The 15,000-nt window shown below is 73.0% G+C and overlaps 10 non-coding genes across 10 annotated transcripts; 8 read left to right on the forward strand and 2 right to left on the reverse strand.

Annotated features, from left to right (window-relative positions):
* Window positions 1-564: 564 nt before the first annotated feature.
* Window positions 565-636, forward strand: TRNAG-UCC (transfer RNA glycine (anticodon UCC)). Its single transcript has one exon. It is a non-coding gene; the product is annotated as a tRNA-Gly (tRNA).
* Window positions 637-941: 305 nt separating this feature from the next.
* On the forward strand, window positions 942-1,013 carry TRNAE-CUC (transfer RNA glutamic acid (anticodon CUC)). The gene has a single exon. It is a non-coding gene; the product is annotated as a tRNA-Glu (tRNA).
* Window positions 1,014-4,863: 3,850 nt separating this feature from the next.
* On the reverse strand, window positions 4,864-4,946 carry TRNAL-CAG (transfer RNA leucine (anticodon CAG)). Its single transcript has one exon. It is a non-coding gene; the product is annotated as a tRNA-Leu (tRNA).
* Window positions 4,947-5,561: 615 nt separating this feature from the next.
* On the forward strand, window positions 5,562-5,633 carry TRNAD-GUC (transfer RNA aspartic acid (anticodon GUC)). The gene has a single exon. It is a non-coding gene; the product is annotated as a tRNA-Asp (tRNA).
* Window positions 5,634-6,427: 794 nt separating this feature from the next.
* Window positions 6,428-6,499, forward strand: TRNAG-UCC (transfer RNA glycine (anticodon UCC)). Its single transcript has one exon. It is a non-coding gene; the product is annotated as a tRNA-Gly (tRNA).
* Window positions 6,500-6,804: 305 nt separating this feature from the next.
* Window positions 6,805-6,876, forward strand: TRNAE-CUC (transfer RNA glutamic acid (anticodon CUC)). Its single transcript has one exon. It is a non-coding gene; the product is annotated as a tRNA-Glu (tRNA).
* A 3,846-nt stretch (window positions 6,877-10,722) lies between these two features.
* On the reverse strand, window positions 10,723-10,805 carry TRNAL-CAG (transfer RNA leucine (anticodon CAG)). The gene has a single exon. It is a non-coding gene; the product is annotated as a tRNA-Leu (tRNA).
* A 615-nt stretch (window positions 10,806-11,420) lies between these two features.
* Window positions 11,421-11,492, forward strand: TRNAD-GUC (transfer RNA aspartic acid (anticodon GUC)). Its single transcript has one exon. It is a non-coding gene; the product is annotated as a tRNA-Asp (tRNA).
* A 794-nt stretch (window positions 11,493-12,286) lies between these two features.
* On the forward strand, window positions 12,287-12,358 carry TRNAG-UCC (transfer RNA glycine (anticodon UCC)). Its single transcript has one exon. It is a non-coding gene; the product is annotated as a tRNA-Gly (tRNA).
* Window positions 12,359-12,663: 305 nt separating this feature from the next.
* Window positions 12,664-12,735, forward strand: TRNAE-CUC (transfer RNA glutamic acid (anticodon CUC)). The gene has a single exon. It is a non-coding gene; the product is annotated as a tRNA-Glu (tRNA).
* Window positions 12,736-15,000: the final 2,265 nt, after the last annotated feature.

Here is a 15,000-nt window from a genome sequence, read left to right on the forward strand (position 1 = left end):
ACGTGCCGCCCAGCCGCCCAGCCGCGCAGGCGCCGTGGGTGTCGCTCGGGTGGGAGGCAGATGGGTCCGGTCCCGTCTGGATGCGGGAGGTGGTGTGGCCTGCGCCCGCCCCCTCTGCTCCTTCCCGCGCCGGGCCGGGCCGGGCCGGGCCGGGCCGCTAGCTGCGGGCCGCGGAGGACGCGGAAGACGCCGGGCCGGGGACGTGGCGGGGCTCCCCAGCCGGCCTCCGAGGGCCCGAGAGCGGCCAGGCGGCCAGAGCGCCCTCCAGAGGCGGGCGGCGGTGGGCGCCGGGCGCGGGGCGCGGGGCGCGGGGCGCAGGGCGGGCGGGCGTACCCGGCGACCGGCCGGCGCAGCTGAGTCGGAGGGGCGAGGCTGGGGCGCCGGGCGGCCGGAGCCCGTGGTGGCCGGAGCCCGTGGTGGCCGGGCAGAGCTGCGGCCGGGCGGGACGTCGGGGCAGGGCTGCGCCGGGCGGCGGCGGCAGCAGCAGCGGCGAGCGAGCGCCAAGGCGAGAAGGCGCCGGAGCGCACCCTGGGCCGGCCGCGTCCGGCCGGCCCGGGCCGTACAGCGTTGGTGGTATAGTGGTGAGCATAGCTGCCTTCCAAGCAGTTGACCCGGGTTCGATTCCCGGCCAACGCAGCCGCCCGACCTTTTGCGCCGCTCCGGGGCCCTCCTGGCCAGACCCGCCGGGCGCTGGCAGTGGGGGACGGCGAGCCGGCCCGCTGGGCGCTGGGCGCTGGGCACGTGGCCCCAGGCGGCGTGCGGGTGCGAGGGCGGCCGGCGCGCAGCGTTTTGCGGGTGCTGCCAGCGGGCCGGGTGGACTGCGTGGGGCCCGCGGGCGGCTGGACGTGCAGAGGCAGGGGCCTCGGGGCCCAAGCGCAGCCGCGTGGGTGGAATGGAGGCGCTGGGTCCAGGGGGTGCAGGCCAGGCGCGCAGCCTGTCGCTCCCTGGTGGTCTAGTGGTTAGGATTCGGCGCTCTCACCGCCGCGGCCCGGGTTCGATTCCCGGTCAGGGAAGCCTTTCTTCTTCCTCTGGCCCTCCGGGGCCTCCCCTCCCGGCCGGCCGAGCCGAGCCCCCCACCGTCCCGTCCCCAGTGCACCCGCACCACCCCCTTTTAGCCCACGCCAGCACGCCCGGCCAGAGCTGGCTAGCTTGTCGCGGGCCCCGCCGCCACGATGGACGGGTGCACACAAGGCCACCTGCCACGCCCCGACGGGCAGCCCCAAGTCTCGCCCTGCCACCTCGGCCCGTCCGAGCCTTTTGGCCTGGCTGGCCCACCGGAGGCCCTCGGCATCGCCTCTCCCCTTCGCACTTCCCCCCCCCCCCCACGTCCCCCGCCCCGTGCACGCGCTCGCCTGGCACCTTGGCTTCCACAGCCCGAGACGCGAGTGGCCGGGGCGGCCTCTGTCCCCCGCCGGGACCACCAGTGTGCGCAGGCGCCCCTGCCCCCCGAGTGTGCTCGGACCCCCACCGCCCCCTCCGGTGGCGCTCCTAGCTGGCCACGCTGACGAGCCATCCTGTCCTCCCTCCTGAGGTGCCCGCGGTGGCGGTGCCGGGCGCGTGGGTCAGGTGAGCCACGCGCAGCCCTGAGTCCCGTCACCTGGCCGAGCAGCCCCCCTCGGGCCTGGAACCTCTCGGGCGGCTTCCCTGCCCCACGCGGGGCGGGAGCGCCACGACCTGGCTGGCTGCGTCTCTCCCCGGCGACGGAGAGCGGACCCCAGGGGCACGCCGGTCTTGGGCGCCGATGCGAGCGCAGAGTCCGACCGCTGTGCCCGGGAGGTGGAGGAGGGAAGAGGCATCCGGGCACGGCCCGGACCACCCCCCCCCCCCGGGGCACTGGAGGTGAGACAGGGGTGAGGTGCCGTGGGAGCCACGGGGGAAGACAACCCAGCAGCCAGGCAGGTGGGTGCCGGTCGAGGCACCCCGGGGGACTGGGCGCACTTGTCGCCAACTCGTCATTCCAATTGCAGGACACGTCGGTCCCTTCCATCCTTGGGCAAAGGGGCCGGCGTGTTACCCAGTGGTCCCTTTCGCCACCTCCGCGCCCCACCCCACACCCCCGATGAGCGGCGTCCTCCACCACCCCTCCCACTCACGCACACTTTTCCCAGTTGCACTTTGCACAGTTTCCCATCCCGCCTCGCCCTGTGCCTCGCCATGATAGGCGCCGTCCGTCCCTCTGTCCACCCCTGTCTGTATCCGTCCTCTTCTGCGGATGCCTCCCAAGGTCCATCGCACACCTCAGTCTCCTTCCCGCCCCAACTTGGACACCCCTGTCCGCCGGGGATTTGTTCTGTGATCAGAGGTGTCCCCTCTCGAGGCCAAGCGGTCAGCCGGTGCGCCGCGCACACCTGCCGGGGCACACTCGCTTCAACCGCACAAGCCCCCTGCAGCGGTGCGGAGGAGCCGCGGCGGCCGTGGGTCTCCGGGTGCTTCCCGTGCCCACGGGAAGTTTCCTCGGAGTCCTTGCTTTTGCGTGTGTGTGTGCGTGTGGGTGTGTGTGGAGGGGTGGAGGGGTGGAGGTCGGGGTGGGAGAGGGATGGAGGACGGTGGTGGACTTTGGTGCCGTGGGTGGCTCTAGCGGTGGAAGAGGAAGCCGCGTTGGCACGGTAGCGCGGCGGCGAAGCGGGTCGCAGAGAATCAAGGGCCTGCGCGACCATGACGTTAGGCACGCTGGGGTCTTGCGGGTGCGGGTGCCGGTGCCACCTGGAGTCTGTGAGCGACCCTCGCGGACGATGGGCTGTATAGCGCACCTAGGCGTGGCAGCTTGGTTTCTGCCGGTTGTGCAAAAGGGGAGGATTTCTGGAGTGTGGGTAGAGTGAGCCAGAGCGTGCGTGTGTGTGTGTGTGTGTGTGTGTGTGTCGGGGAGGGGGGGCTGGTGGGAGGGGCGGCGGTGCGAGGGAAGGGGAGGAGCGTGCGGGTGGCAGCGCGAGTTGGTGCGTGGATGCGTTCCTTGCAGTGAATCGGGAGACTGGAGCGAGGCGAGCGTCGTTAAAGAGAAGAAGGGCAAGGCAGGTGTGTGGGCGGGCGCGGATGGGCCCTTGGCTCCCGGGCGGGCGGAGTTCTGTCCCCAGGGCGAGCGAGCCAGGGAGGAGGAAGGGGTTGTGCGGCAGGGGCGGGGACGGGATGGGGCGTGGGCGGGCCCCCAGAGAGGAGCAGAGGTGGCTTTGGCCAGGTGCTCTGAAGGTGGGAGAGAGGAAGCGTAGCGCGCAGTTGGCGCTGCGGGGCCAAAAGGGGATGGCGCGTTGCATGGGCCGGGAATCGAACCCGGGCCTCCCGCGTGGCAGGCGAGAATTCTACCACTGAACCACCCATGCACCCACGGACGTGGTCCACAGAGGGCTTCCCCAGCGGCGCCGGCCGCCTCCGTTGCCGGTCCCCGCCAGTAGTGAGCGTGAGCGTGAGCGTGAGCGTGAGCGTCTGCTCCGTGGGAGCAGGAGGCGGGCGGTCTGCAAGACAGGCTCCAGGCACGCGGAGAGCCAGCCCCTGGGGCGCGGCGCGGCGCGGCACGGACGTCCGGGCAGAGGAAGGCACGGAGGCGGACTGGGCTCATCCCGTGCTTTGTCCCTCGTCCAGGGCCGCCTCCACAGCCTGCCCGTGTCCGCAGAGGCAGCCAGGAGCCGGACCCAGCCCGGCCAGCGCCCGAACCCCAAACAGCCGGAGCCATCTGTGGCAGGTGCAGGCAGGCGAGGGACCTTGCCTTCAGCTACTCCCAGCCCCGAGCCAGAGTCCGTTTGGCGGATGGTTTTCTCGCGCGTGCAGTGTGTGTCCTGGAGGACGGGGTGGGGAACGGACCTCTCGTGTGTGGAGCCATGGGGCCGGGGGCTGGGGGCGGGGGCGGGGGGCGGGGCGGGTGGGCTGTGTGTCTTTGTGTGTGTGTGTGTGTGTGTGTGTGTGTGTGTGTGTGTGTGTGGGTGGGTGTGTGTTTGCGCTGGCGCCGGCGTCTGTCGGAGTTAGAGGCCAGGTAGCGCCGCCTGCGCCTCTGAGTGCGTCTCGGGCCAAGAGAGCAAAGGCCTGAGCGCGCTGGCAGGCGCCTCTCCCTAGGGGTCCGGCTCGGTGCCTTGACAGGTTGGGAGGCAGGAGGGCGGTCTTGGATCCGGGAGGAACGCTGGGGCGGAGTGGCCGGCCGGCGGCCTCCCCGAGCCAGGAGATGCGCTGTGGCGCCCGGCTGGATGGCCTGGGGGTCTAGGGCTTCCGCTCACTGCTCCCTGCAGCCACCTTCCCGGCTTGGACTCGTGAGCCAGGCCCCCAGAAGGGAGGGGTCCGCGCCGCCGGCTGGCCAGCAGACGGCTGGGCTGTATGGCTCCCGGGAGGCAGACAGGCAGGCAGGTAGGTGTGGCCAGGGGAAGGCCCCTAGGTGGAGAATCGTGTGGGCCGCCTCGGGAGGGTGTGGAGAGAATGGACTAGGGCCGGGGGGAAAGCACGGGGTGACGGTGGGGTGGGTGCGTGTTGCCGGTGGCGGCGGAAGCGGACGGCTGGCTGGAAGAGCCAGGCGCTGTCCAGCGGCCCCAAGTGGGAGCGGGAAGCGCGGGGAGCTTTGCAGCCTGGGCTGGTTCGCGAGTGCCGGGGTGAGGAGGGCAGGGGCGGGAATAGACGAGAAGGAGGACCAAAGAGCCTCCAGAAAGCAGCGGGTGCGAAGTCAGCGAAGCCTGCGGGTGTGGGAAAGGCGCTCGAGTCGCCGGGCAGTGCGTGTGTGTGTGCGCGCGCGCGCGCGCGCGCTCAGAGCCCGAGGCGGCGAGGGTGGAGGGGCTGGAGCTCGGTCCCGGGCAGCGTGTGCTCGGGTGCGAGGCGGGCCGCGGCCGCGAGAGGGTGTGGTCCAGTCCCGGGTGGCGTGGCTGCTGTGTGGGGCGGGCCAAAAGGTGGGCGTGTCAGGAGTGGGATTCGAACCCACGCCTCCAGGGGAGACTGCGACCTGAACGCAGCGCCTTAGACCGCTCGGCCATCCTGACGGCGGGTGTGGGCGCGTCGCCGCTGGCCTGGCTGGGACGCGGCGCTAACGCTGGCGTCCTTGGCCGTCATGGCGCCCGGCTGGCGGCTGTGTGGGTGCGCAAGGGGCGAGACACGCGCGGCTGCCCCGGAGGAGCACGGCCAGCCGCCTCGCCGCCGCCGCCGCCGCCGCCGCCGCCGCCGCCGCCGCCAGCGCGGCTCCCGTCGCTGTCGCACCCCCACCCCCAGCTCCCTGCAGGCCCCGTCCAGCGTCGGCGCCCCTTGCCCTGCTCCCCACCCCGCCTTCCTCGCCCTCGCCCTCGCAGCCCCGCTTGCCGTCTGGGGCCTTTTCTCCCGGCGCGATGCCCGCCTGGCAGACGAGAGAGAGGCAGCGCTCGTTGGGAGTACTGAGCGCCGTCCGGGTCCGTGTGTGGGCCCCGGGTCCGGGCGGACTCCGAGTCGGGGCTGGGGGCTGCCGTGCGGGAGAGGGGACCGAAGCGGGGCTGGGGTCGGGTGGGGCGTGGCCCGTGCCGTGCCGGGCGCCTGTGCAGGGCAGGGCGTCGAGCGAGGGCAGGCAGGGGCAGGCGTGGGGAGGCAGCCGGAGAGGGGTCGGGCGCCCGGGTGGCCGGCCGCCGCCGTCCTCGTTAGTATAGTGGTGAGTATCCCCGCCTGTCACGCGGGAGACCGGGGTTCGATTCCCCGACGGGGAGGCAAGACGCCCTTTTTGGTGGCCTGCGCAGCTCTGGGTCCCGCCTCTTGCTCCCGAGGGGCAGGGGCGCTTCTTCTCGGCCGTCCGTCGTCCGGCCGGCGGCGCGTGCCCGGCCTGCCCACCGTCCACCGGCCCCAGCCCTTTGCGTGGCTCGAGGCCGGACGCTGGGTCGCCACCGCGCAGCCGGGGCCTCGTGTGGTCCCCGCGGCAGCCACGGCGAGCTCCTCGGCGACGTGCCGCCCAGCCGCCCAGCCGCGCAGGCGCCGTGGGTGTCGCTCGGGTGGGAGGCAGATGGGTCCGGTCCCGTCTGGATGCGGGAGGTGGTGTGGCCTGCGCCCGCCCCCTCTGCTCCTTCCCGCGCCGGGCCGGGCCGGGCCGGGCCGGGCCGCTAGCTTCGGGCCGCGGAGGACGCGGAAGACGCCGGGCCGGGGACGTGGCGGGGCTCCCCAGCCGGCCTCCGAGGGCCCGAGAGCGGCCAGGCGGCCAGAGCGCCCTCCAGAGGCGGGCGGCGGTGGGCGCCAGGCGCGGGGCGCGGGGCGCGGGGCGCAGGGCGGGCGGGCGTACCCGGCGACCGGCCGGCGCAGCTGAGTCGGAGGGGCGAGGCTGGGGCGCCGGGCGGCCGGAGCCCGTGGTGGCCGGAGCCCGTGGTGGCCGGGCAGAGCTGCGGCCGGGCGGGACGTCGGGGCAGGGCTGCGCCGGGCGGCGGCGGCAGCAGCAGCGGCGAGCGAGCGCCAAGGCGAGAAGGCGCCGGAGCGCACCCTGGGCCGGCCGCGTCCGGCCGGCCCGGGCCGTACAGCGTTGGTGGTATAGTGGTGAGCATAGCTGCCTTCCAAGCAGTTGACCCGGGTTCGATTCCCGGCCAACGCAGCCGCCCGACCTTTTGCGCCGCTCCGGGGCCCTCCTGGCCAGACCCGCCGGGCGCTGGCAGTGGGGGACGGCGAGCCGGCCCGCTGGGCGCTGGGCGCTGGGCACGTGGCCCCAGGCGGCGTGCGGGTGCGAGGGCGGCGGGCGCGCAGCGTTTTGCGGGTGCTGCCAGCGGGCCGGGTGGACTGCGTGGGGCCCGCGGGCGGCTGGACGTGCAGAGGCAGGGGCCTCGGGGCCCAAGCGCAGCCGCGTGGGTGGAATGGAGGCGCTGGGTCCAGGGGGTGCAGGCCAGGCGCGCAGCCTGTCGCTCCCTGGTGGTCTAGTGGTTAGGATTCGGCGCTCTCACCGCCGCGGCCCGGGTTCGATTCCCGGTCAGGGAAGCCTTTCTTCTTCCTCTGGCCCTCCGGGGCCTCCCCTCCCGGCCGGCCGAGCCGAGCCCCCCACCGTCCCGTCCCCAGTGCACCCGCACCACCCCCTTTTAGCCCACGCCAGCACGCCCGGCCAGAGCTGGCTAGCTTGTCGCGGGCCCCGCCGCCACGATGGACGGGTGCACACAAGGCCACCTGCCACGCCCCGACGGGCAGCCCCAAGTCTCGCCCTGCCACCTCGGCCCGTCCGAGCCTTTTGGCCTGGCTGGCCCACCGGAGGCCCTCGGCATCGCCTCTCCCCTTCGCACTTCCCCCCCCCCCCCACGTCCCCCGCCCCGTGCACGCGCTCGCCTGGCACCTTGGCTTCCACAGCCCGAGACGCGAGTGGCCGGGGCGGCCTCTGTCCCCCGCCGGGACCACCAGTGTGCGCAGGCGCCCCTGCCCCCCGAGTGTGCTCGGACCCCCACCGCCCCCTCCGGTGGCGCTCCTAGCTGGCCACGCTGACGAGCCATCCTGTCCTCCCTCCTGAGGTGCCCGCGGTGGCGGTGCCGGGCGCGTGGGTCAGGTGAGCCACGCGCAGCCCTGAGTCCCGTCACCTGGCCGAGCAGCCCCCCTCGGGCCTGGAACCTCTCGGGCGGCTTCCCTGCCCCACGCGGGGCGGGAGCGCCACGACCTGGCTGGCTGCGTCTCTCCCCGGCGACGGAGAGCGGACCCCAGGGGCACGCCGGTCTTGGGCGCCGATGCGAGCGCAGAGTCCGACCGCTGTGCCCGGGAGGTGGAGGAGGGAAGAGGCATCCGGGCACGGCCCGGACCACCCCCCCCCCCCGGGGCACTGGAGGTGAGACAGGGGTGAGGTGCCGTGGGAGCCACGGGGGAAGACAACCCAGCAGCCAGGCAGGTGGGTGCCGGTCGAGGCACCCCGGGGGACTGGGCGCACTTGTCGCCAACTCGTCATTCCAATTGCAGGACACGTCGGTCCCTTCCATCCTTGGGCAAAGGGGCCGGCGTGTTACCCAGTGGTCCCTTTCGCCACCTCCGCGCCCCACCCCACACCCCCGATGAGCGGCGTCCTCCACCACCCCTCCCACTCACGCACACTTTTCCCAGTTGCACTTTGCACAGTTTCCCATCCCGCCTCGCCCTGTGCCTCGCCATGATAGGCGCCGTCCGTCCCTCTGTCCACCCCTGTCTGTATCCGTCCTCTTCTGCGGATGCCTCCCAAGGTCCATCGCACACCTCAGTCTCCTTCCCGCCCCAACTTGGACACCCCTGTCCGCCGGGGATTTGTTCTGTGATCAGAGGTGTCCCCTCTCGAGGCCAAGCGGTCAGCCGGTGCGCCGCGCACACCTGCCGGGGCACACTCGCTTCAACCGCACAAGCCCCCTGCAGCGGTGCGGAGGAGCCGCGGCGGCCGTGGGTCTCCGGGTGCTTCCCGTGCCCACGGGAAGTTTCCTCGGAGTCCTTGCTTTTGCGTGTGTGTGTGCGTGTGGGTGTGTGTGGAGGGGTGGAGGGGTGGAGGTCGGGGTGGGAGAGGGATGGAGGACGGTGGTGGACTTTGGTGCCGTGGGTGGCTCTAGCGGTGGAAGAGGAAGCCGCGTTGGCACGGTAGCGCGGCGGCGAAGCGGGTCGCAGAGAATCAAGGGCCTGCGCGACCATGACGTTAGGCACGCTGGGGTCTTGCGGGTGCGGGTGCCGGTGCCACCTGGAGTCTGTGAGCGACCCTCGCGGACGATGGGCTGTATAGCGCACCTAGGCGTGGCAGCTTGGTTTCTGCCGGTTGTGCAAAAGGGGAGGATTTCTGGAGTGTGGGTAGAGTGAGCCAGAGCGTGCGTGTGTGTGTGTGTGTGTGTGTGTGTGTCGGGGAGGGGGGGCTGGTGGGAGGGGCGGCGGTGCGAGGGAAGGGGAGGAGCGTGCGGGTGGCAGCGCGAGTTGGTGCGTGGATGCGTTCCTTGCAGTGAATCGGGAGACTGGAGCGAGGCGAGCGTCGTTAAAGAGAAGAAGGGCAAGGCAGGTGTGTGGGCGGGCGCGGATGGGCCCTTGGCTCCCGGGCGGGCGGAGTTCTGTCCCCAGGGCGAGCGAGCCAGGGAGGAGGAAGGGGTTGTGCGGCAGGGGCGGGGACGGGATGGGGCGTGGGCGGGCCCCCAGAGAGGAGCAGAGGTGGCTTTGGCCAGGTGCTCTGAAGGTGGGAGAGAGGAAGCGTAGCGCGCAGTTGGCGCTGCGGGGCCAAAAGGGGATGGCGCGTTGCATGGGCCGGGAATCGAACCCGGGCCTCCCGCGTGGCAGGCGAGAATTCTACCACTGAACCACCCATGCACCCACGGACGTGGTCCACAGAGGGCTTCCCCAGCGGCGCCGGCCGCCTCCGTTGCCGGTCCCCGCCAGTAGTGAGCGTGAGCGTGAGCGTGAGCGTGAGCGTCTGCTCCGTGGGAGCAGGAGGCGGGCGGTCTGCAAGACAGGCTCCAGGCACGCGGAGAGCCAGCCCCTGGGGCGCGGCGCGGCGCGGCACGGACGTCCGGGCAGAGGAAGGCACGGAGGCGGACTGGGCTCATCCCGTGCTTTGTCCCTCGTCCAGGGCCGCCTCCACAGCCTGCCCGTGTCCGCAGAGGCAGCCAGGAGCCGGACCCAGCCCGGCCAGCGCCCGAACCCCAAACAGCCGGAGCCATCTGTGGCAGGTGCAGGCAGGCGAGGGACCTTGCCTTCAGCTACTCCCAGCCCCGAGCCAGAGTCCATTTGGCGGATGGTTTTCTCGCGCGTGCAGTGTGTGTCCTGGAGGACGGGGTGGGGAACGGACCTCTCGTGTGTGGAGCCATGGGGCCGGGGGCTGGGGGCGGGGGCGGGGGGCGGGGCGGGTGGGCTGTGTGTCTTTGTGTGTGTGTGTGTGTGTGTGTGTGTGTGTGTGTGTGGGTGGGTGTGTGTTTGCGCTGGCGCCGGCGTCTGTCGGAGTTAGAGGCCAGGTAGCGCCGCCTGCGCCTCTGAGTGCGTCTCGGGCCAAGAGAGCAAAGGCCTGAGCGCGCTGGCAGGCGCCTCTCCCTAGGGGTCCGGCTCGGTGCCTTGACAGGTTGGGAGGCAGGAGGGCGGTCTTGGATCCGGGAGGAACGCTGGGGCGGAGTGGCCGGCCGGCGGCCTCCCCGAGCCAGGAGATGCGCTGTGGCGCCCGGCTGGATGGCCTGGGGGTCTAGGGCTTCCGCTCACTGCTCCCTGCAGCCACCTTCCCGGCTTGGACTCGTGAGCCAGGCCCCCAGAAGGGAGGGGTCCGCGCCGCCGGCTGGCCAGCAGACGGCTGGGCTGTATGGCTCCCGGGAGGCAGACAGGCAGGCAGGTAGGTGTGGCCAGGGGAAGGCCCCTAGGTGGAGAATCGTGTGGGCCGCCTCGGGAGGGTGTGGAGAGAATGGACTAGGGCCGGGGGGAAAGCACGGGGTGACGGTGGGGTGGGTGCGTGTTGCCGGTGGCGGCGGAAGCGGACGGCTGGCTGGAAGAGCCAGGCGCTGTCCAGCGGCCCCAAGTGGGAGCGGGAAGCGCGGGGAGCTTTGCAGCCTGGGCTGGTTCGCGAGTGCCGGGGTGAGGAGGGCAGGGGCGGGAATAGACGAGAAGGAGGACCAAAGAGCCTCCAGAAAGCAGCGGGTGCGAAGTCAGCGAAGCCTGCGGGTGTGGGAAAGGCGCTCGAGTCGCCGGGCAGTGCGTGTGTGTGTGCGCGCGCGCGCGCGCGCGCGCTCAGAGCCCGAGGCGGCGAGGGTGGAGGGGCTGGAGCTCGGTCCCGGGCAGCGTGTGCTCGGGTGCGAGGCGGGCCGCGGCCGCGAGAGGGTGTGGTCCAGTCCCGGGTGGCGTGGCTGCTGTGTGGGGCGGGCCAAAAGGTGGGCGTGTCAGGAGTGGGATTCGAACCCACGCCTCCAGGGGAGACTGCGACCTGAACGCAGCGCCTTAGACCGCTCGGCCATCCTGACGGCGGGTGTGGGCGCGTCGCCGCTGGCCTGGCTGGGACGCGGCGCTAACGCTGGCGTCCTTGGCCGTCATGGCGCCCGGCTGGCGGCTGTGTGGGTGCGCAAGGGGCGAGACACGCGCGGCTGCCCCGGAGGAGCACGGCCAGCCGCCTCGCCGCCGCCGCCGCCGCCGCCGCCGCCGCCGCCGCCGCCAGCGCGGCTCCCGTCGCTGTCGCACCCCCACCCCCAGCTCCCTGCAGGCCCCGTCCAGCGTCGGCGCCCCTTGCCCTGCTCCCCACCCCGCCTTCCTCGCCCTCGCCCTCGCAGCCCCGCTTGCCGTCTGGGGCCTTTTCTCCCGGCGCGATGCCCGCCTGGCAGACGAGAGAGAGGCAGCGCTCGTTGGGAGTACTGAGCGCCGTCCGGGTCCGTGTGTGGGCCCCGGGTCCGGGCGGACTCCGAGTCGGGGCTGGGGGCTGCCGTGCGGGAGAGGGGACCGAAGCGGGGCTGGGGTCGGGTGGGGCGTGGCCCGTGCCGTGCCGGGCGCCTGTGCAGGGCAGGGCGTCGAGCGAGGGCAGGCAGGGGCAGGCGTGGGGAGGCAGCCGGAGAGGGGTCGGGCGCCCGGGTGGCCGGCCGCCGCCGTCCTCGTTAGTATAGTGGTGAGTATCCCCGCCTGTCACGCGGGAGACCGGGGTTCGATTCCCCGACGGGGAGGCAAGACGCCCTTTTTGGTGGCCTGCGCAGCTCTGGGTCCCGCCTCTTGCTCCCGAGGGGCAGGGGCGCTTCTTCTCGGCCGTCCGTCGTCCGGCCGGCGGCGCGTGCCCGGCCTGCCCACCGTCCACCGGCCCCAGCCCTTTGCGTGGCTCGAGGCCGGACGCTGGGTCGCCACCGCGCAGCCGGGGCCTCGTGTGGTCCCCGCGGCAGCCACGGCGAGCTCCTCGGCGACGTGCCGCCCAGCCGCCCAGCCGCGCAGGCGCCGTGGGTGTCGCTCGGGTGGGAGGCAGATGGGTCCGGTCCCGTCTGGATGCGGGAGGTGGTGTGGCCTGCGCCCGCCCCCTCTGCTCCTTCCCGCGCCGGGCCGGGCCGGGCCGGGCCGGGCCGCTAGCTTCGGGCCGCGGAGGACGCGGAAGACGCCGGGCCGGGGACGTGGCGGGGCTCCCCAGCCGGCCTCCGAGGGCCCGAGAGCGGCCAGGCGGCCAGAGCGCCCTCCAGAGGCGGGCGGCGGTGGGCGCCAGGCGCGGGGCGCGGGGCGCGGGGCGCAGGGCGGGCGGGCGTACCCGGCGACCGGCCGGCGCAGCTGAGTCGGAGGGGCGAGGCTGGGGCGCCGGGCGGCCGGAGCCCGTGGTGGCCGGAGCCCGTGGTGGCCGGGCAGAGCTGCGGCCGGGCGGGACGTCGGGGCAGGGCTGCGCCGGGCGGCGGCGGCAGCAGCAGCGGCGAGCGAGCGCCAAGGCGAGAAGGCGCCGGAGCGCACCCTGGGCCGGCCGCGTCCGGCCGGCCCGGGCCGTACAGCGTTGGTGGTATAGTGGTGAGCATAGCTGCCTTCCAAGCAGTTGACCCGGGTTCGATTCCCGGCCAACGCAGCCGCCCGACCTTTTGCGCCGCTCCGGGGCCCTCCTGGCCAGACCCGCCGGGCGCTGGCAGTGGGGGACGGCGAGCCGGCCCGCTGGGCGCTGGGCGCTGGGCACGTGGCCCCAGGCGGCGTGCGGGTGCGAGGGCGGCGGGCGCGCAGCGTTTTGCGGGTGCTGCCAGCGGGCCGGGTGGACTGCGTGGGGCCCGCGGGCGGCTGGACGTGCAGAGGCAGGGGCCTCGGGGCCCAAGCGCAGCCGCGTGGGTGGAATGGAGGCGCTGGGTCCAGGGGGTGCAGGCCAGGCGCGCAGCCTGTCGCTCCCTGGTGGTCTAGTGGTTAGGATTCGGCGCTCTCACCGCCGCGGCCCGGGTTCGATTCCCGGTCAGGGAAGCCTTTCTTCTTCCTCTGGCCCTCCGGGGCCTCCCCTCCCGGCCGGCCGAGCCGAGCCCCCCACCGTCCCGTCCCCAGTGCACCCGCACCACCCCCTTTTAGCCCACGCCAGCACGCCCGGCCAGAGCTGGCTAGCTTGTCGCGGGCCCCGCCGCCACGATGGACGGGTGCACACAAGGCCACCTGCCACGCCCCGACGGGCAGCCCCAAGTCTCGCCCTGCCACCTCGGCCCGTCCGAGCCTTTTGGCCTGGCTGGCCCACCGGAGGCCCTCGGCATCGCCTCTCCCCTTCGCACTTCCCCCCCCCCCCCACGTCCCCCGCCCCGTGCACGCGCTCGCCTGGCACCTTGGCTTCCACAGCCCGAGACGCGAGTGGCCGGGGCGGCCTCTGTCCCCCGCCGGGACCACCAGTGTGCGCAGGCGCCCCTGCCCCCCGAGTGTGCTCGGACCCCCACCGCCCCCTCCGGTGGCGCTCCTAGCTGGCCACGCTGACGAGCCATCCTGTCCTCCCTCCTGAGGTGCCCGCGGTGGCGGTGCCGGGCGCGTGGGTCAGGTGAGCCACGCGCAGCCCTGAGTCCCGTCACCTGGCCGAGCAGCCCCCCTCGGGCCTGGAACCTCTCGGGCGGCTTCCCTGCCCCACGCGGGGCGGGAGCGCCACGACCTGGCTGGCTGCGTCTCTCCCCGGCGACGGAGAGCGGACCCCAGGGGCACGCCGGTCTTGGGCGCCGATGCGAGCGCAGAGTCCGACCGCTGTGCCCGGGAGGTGGAGGAGGGAAGAGGCATCCGGGCACGGCCCGGACCACCCCCCCCCCCCGGGGCACTGGAGGTGAGACAGGGGTGAGGTGCCGTGGGAGCCACGGGGGAAGACAACCCAGCAGCCAGGCAGGTGGGTGCCGGTCGAGGCACCCCGGGGGACTGGGCGCACTTGTCGCCAACTCGTCATTCCAATTGCAGGACACGTCGGTCCCTTCCATCCTTGGGCAAAGGGGCCGGCGTGTTACCCAGTGGTCCCTTTCGCCACCTCCGCGCCCCACCCCACACCCCCGATGAGCGGCGTCCTCCACCACCCCTCCCACTCACGCACACTTTTCCCAGTTGCACTTTGCACAGTTTCCCATCCCGCCTCGCCCTGTGCCTCGCCATGATAGGCGCCGTCCGTCCCTCTGTCCACCCCTGTCTGTATCCGTCCTCTTCTGCGGATGCCTCCCAAGGTCCATCGCACACCTCAGTCTCCTTCCCGCCCCAACTTGGACACCCCTGTCCGCCGGGGATTTGTTCTGTGATCAGAGGTGTCCCCTCTCGAGGCCAAGCGGTCAGCCGGTGCGCCGCGCACACCTGCCGGGGCACACTCGCTTCAACCGCACAAGCCCCCTGCAGCGGTGCGGAGGAGCCGCGGCGGCCGTGGGTCTCCGGGTGCTTCCCGTGCCCACGGGAAGTTTCCTCGGAGTCCTTGCTTTTGCGTGTGTGTGTGCGTGTGGGTGTGTGTGGAGGGGTGGAGGGGTGGAGGTCGGGGTGGGAGAGGGATGGAGGACGGTGGTGGACTTTGGTGCCGTGGGTGGCTCTAGCGGTGGAAGAGGAAGCCGCGTTGGCACGGTAGCGCGGCGGCGAAGCGGGTCGCAGAGAATCAAGGGCCTGCGCGACCATGACGTTAGGCACGCTGGGGTCTTGCGGGTGCGGGTGCCGGTGCCACCTGGAGTCTGTGAGCGACCCTCGCGGACGATGGGCTGTATAGCGCACCTAGGCGTGGCAGCTTGGTTTCTGCCGGTTGTGCAAAAGGGGAGGATTTCTGGAGTGTGGGTAGAGTGAGCCAGAGCGTGCGTGTGTGTGTGTGTGTGTGTGTGTGTGTCGGGGAGGGGGGGCTGGTGGGAGGGGCGGCGGTGCGAGGGAAGGGGAGGAGCGTGCGGGTGGCAGCGCGAGTTGGTGCGTGGATGCGTTCCTTGCAGTGAATCGGGAGACTGGAGCGAGGCGAGCGTCGTTAAAGAGAAGAAGGGCAAGGCAGGTGTGTGGGCGGGCGCGGATGGGCCCTTGGCTCCCGGGCGGGCGGAGTTCTGTCCCCAGGGCGAGCGAGCCAGGGAGGAGGAAGGGGTTGTGCGGCAGGGGCGGGGACGGGATGGGGCGTGGGCGGGCCCCCAGAGAGGAGCAGAGGTGGCTTTGGCCAGGTGCTCTGAAGGTGGGAGAGAGGAAGCGTAGCGCGCAGTTGGCGCTGCGGGGCCAAAAGGGGATGGCGCGTTGCATGGGCCGGGAATCGAACCCGGGCCTCCCGCG

This window comes from Puma concolor, chromosome E4 (genome assembly GCF_028749965.1).
Source record: "Puma concolor isolate L17-30 chromosome E4, mPumCon1.1.hap2, whole genome shotgun sequence".
Classification (NCBI taxonomy): Eukaryota; Metazoa; Chordata; class Mammalia; order Carnivora; family Felidae; genus Puma; species Puma concolor.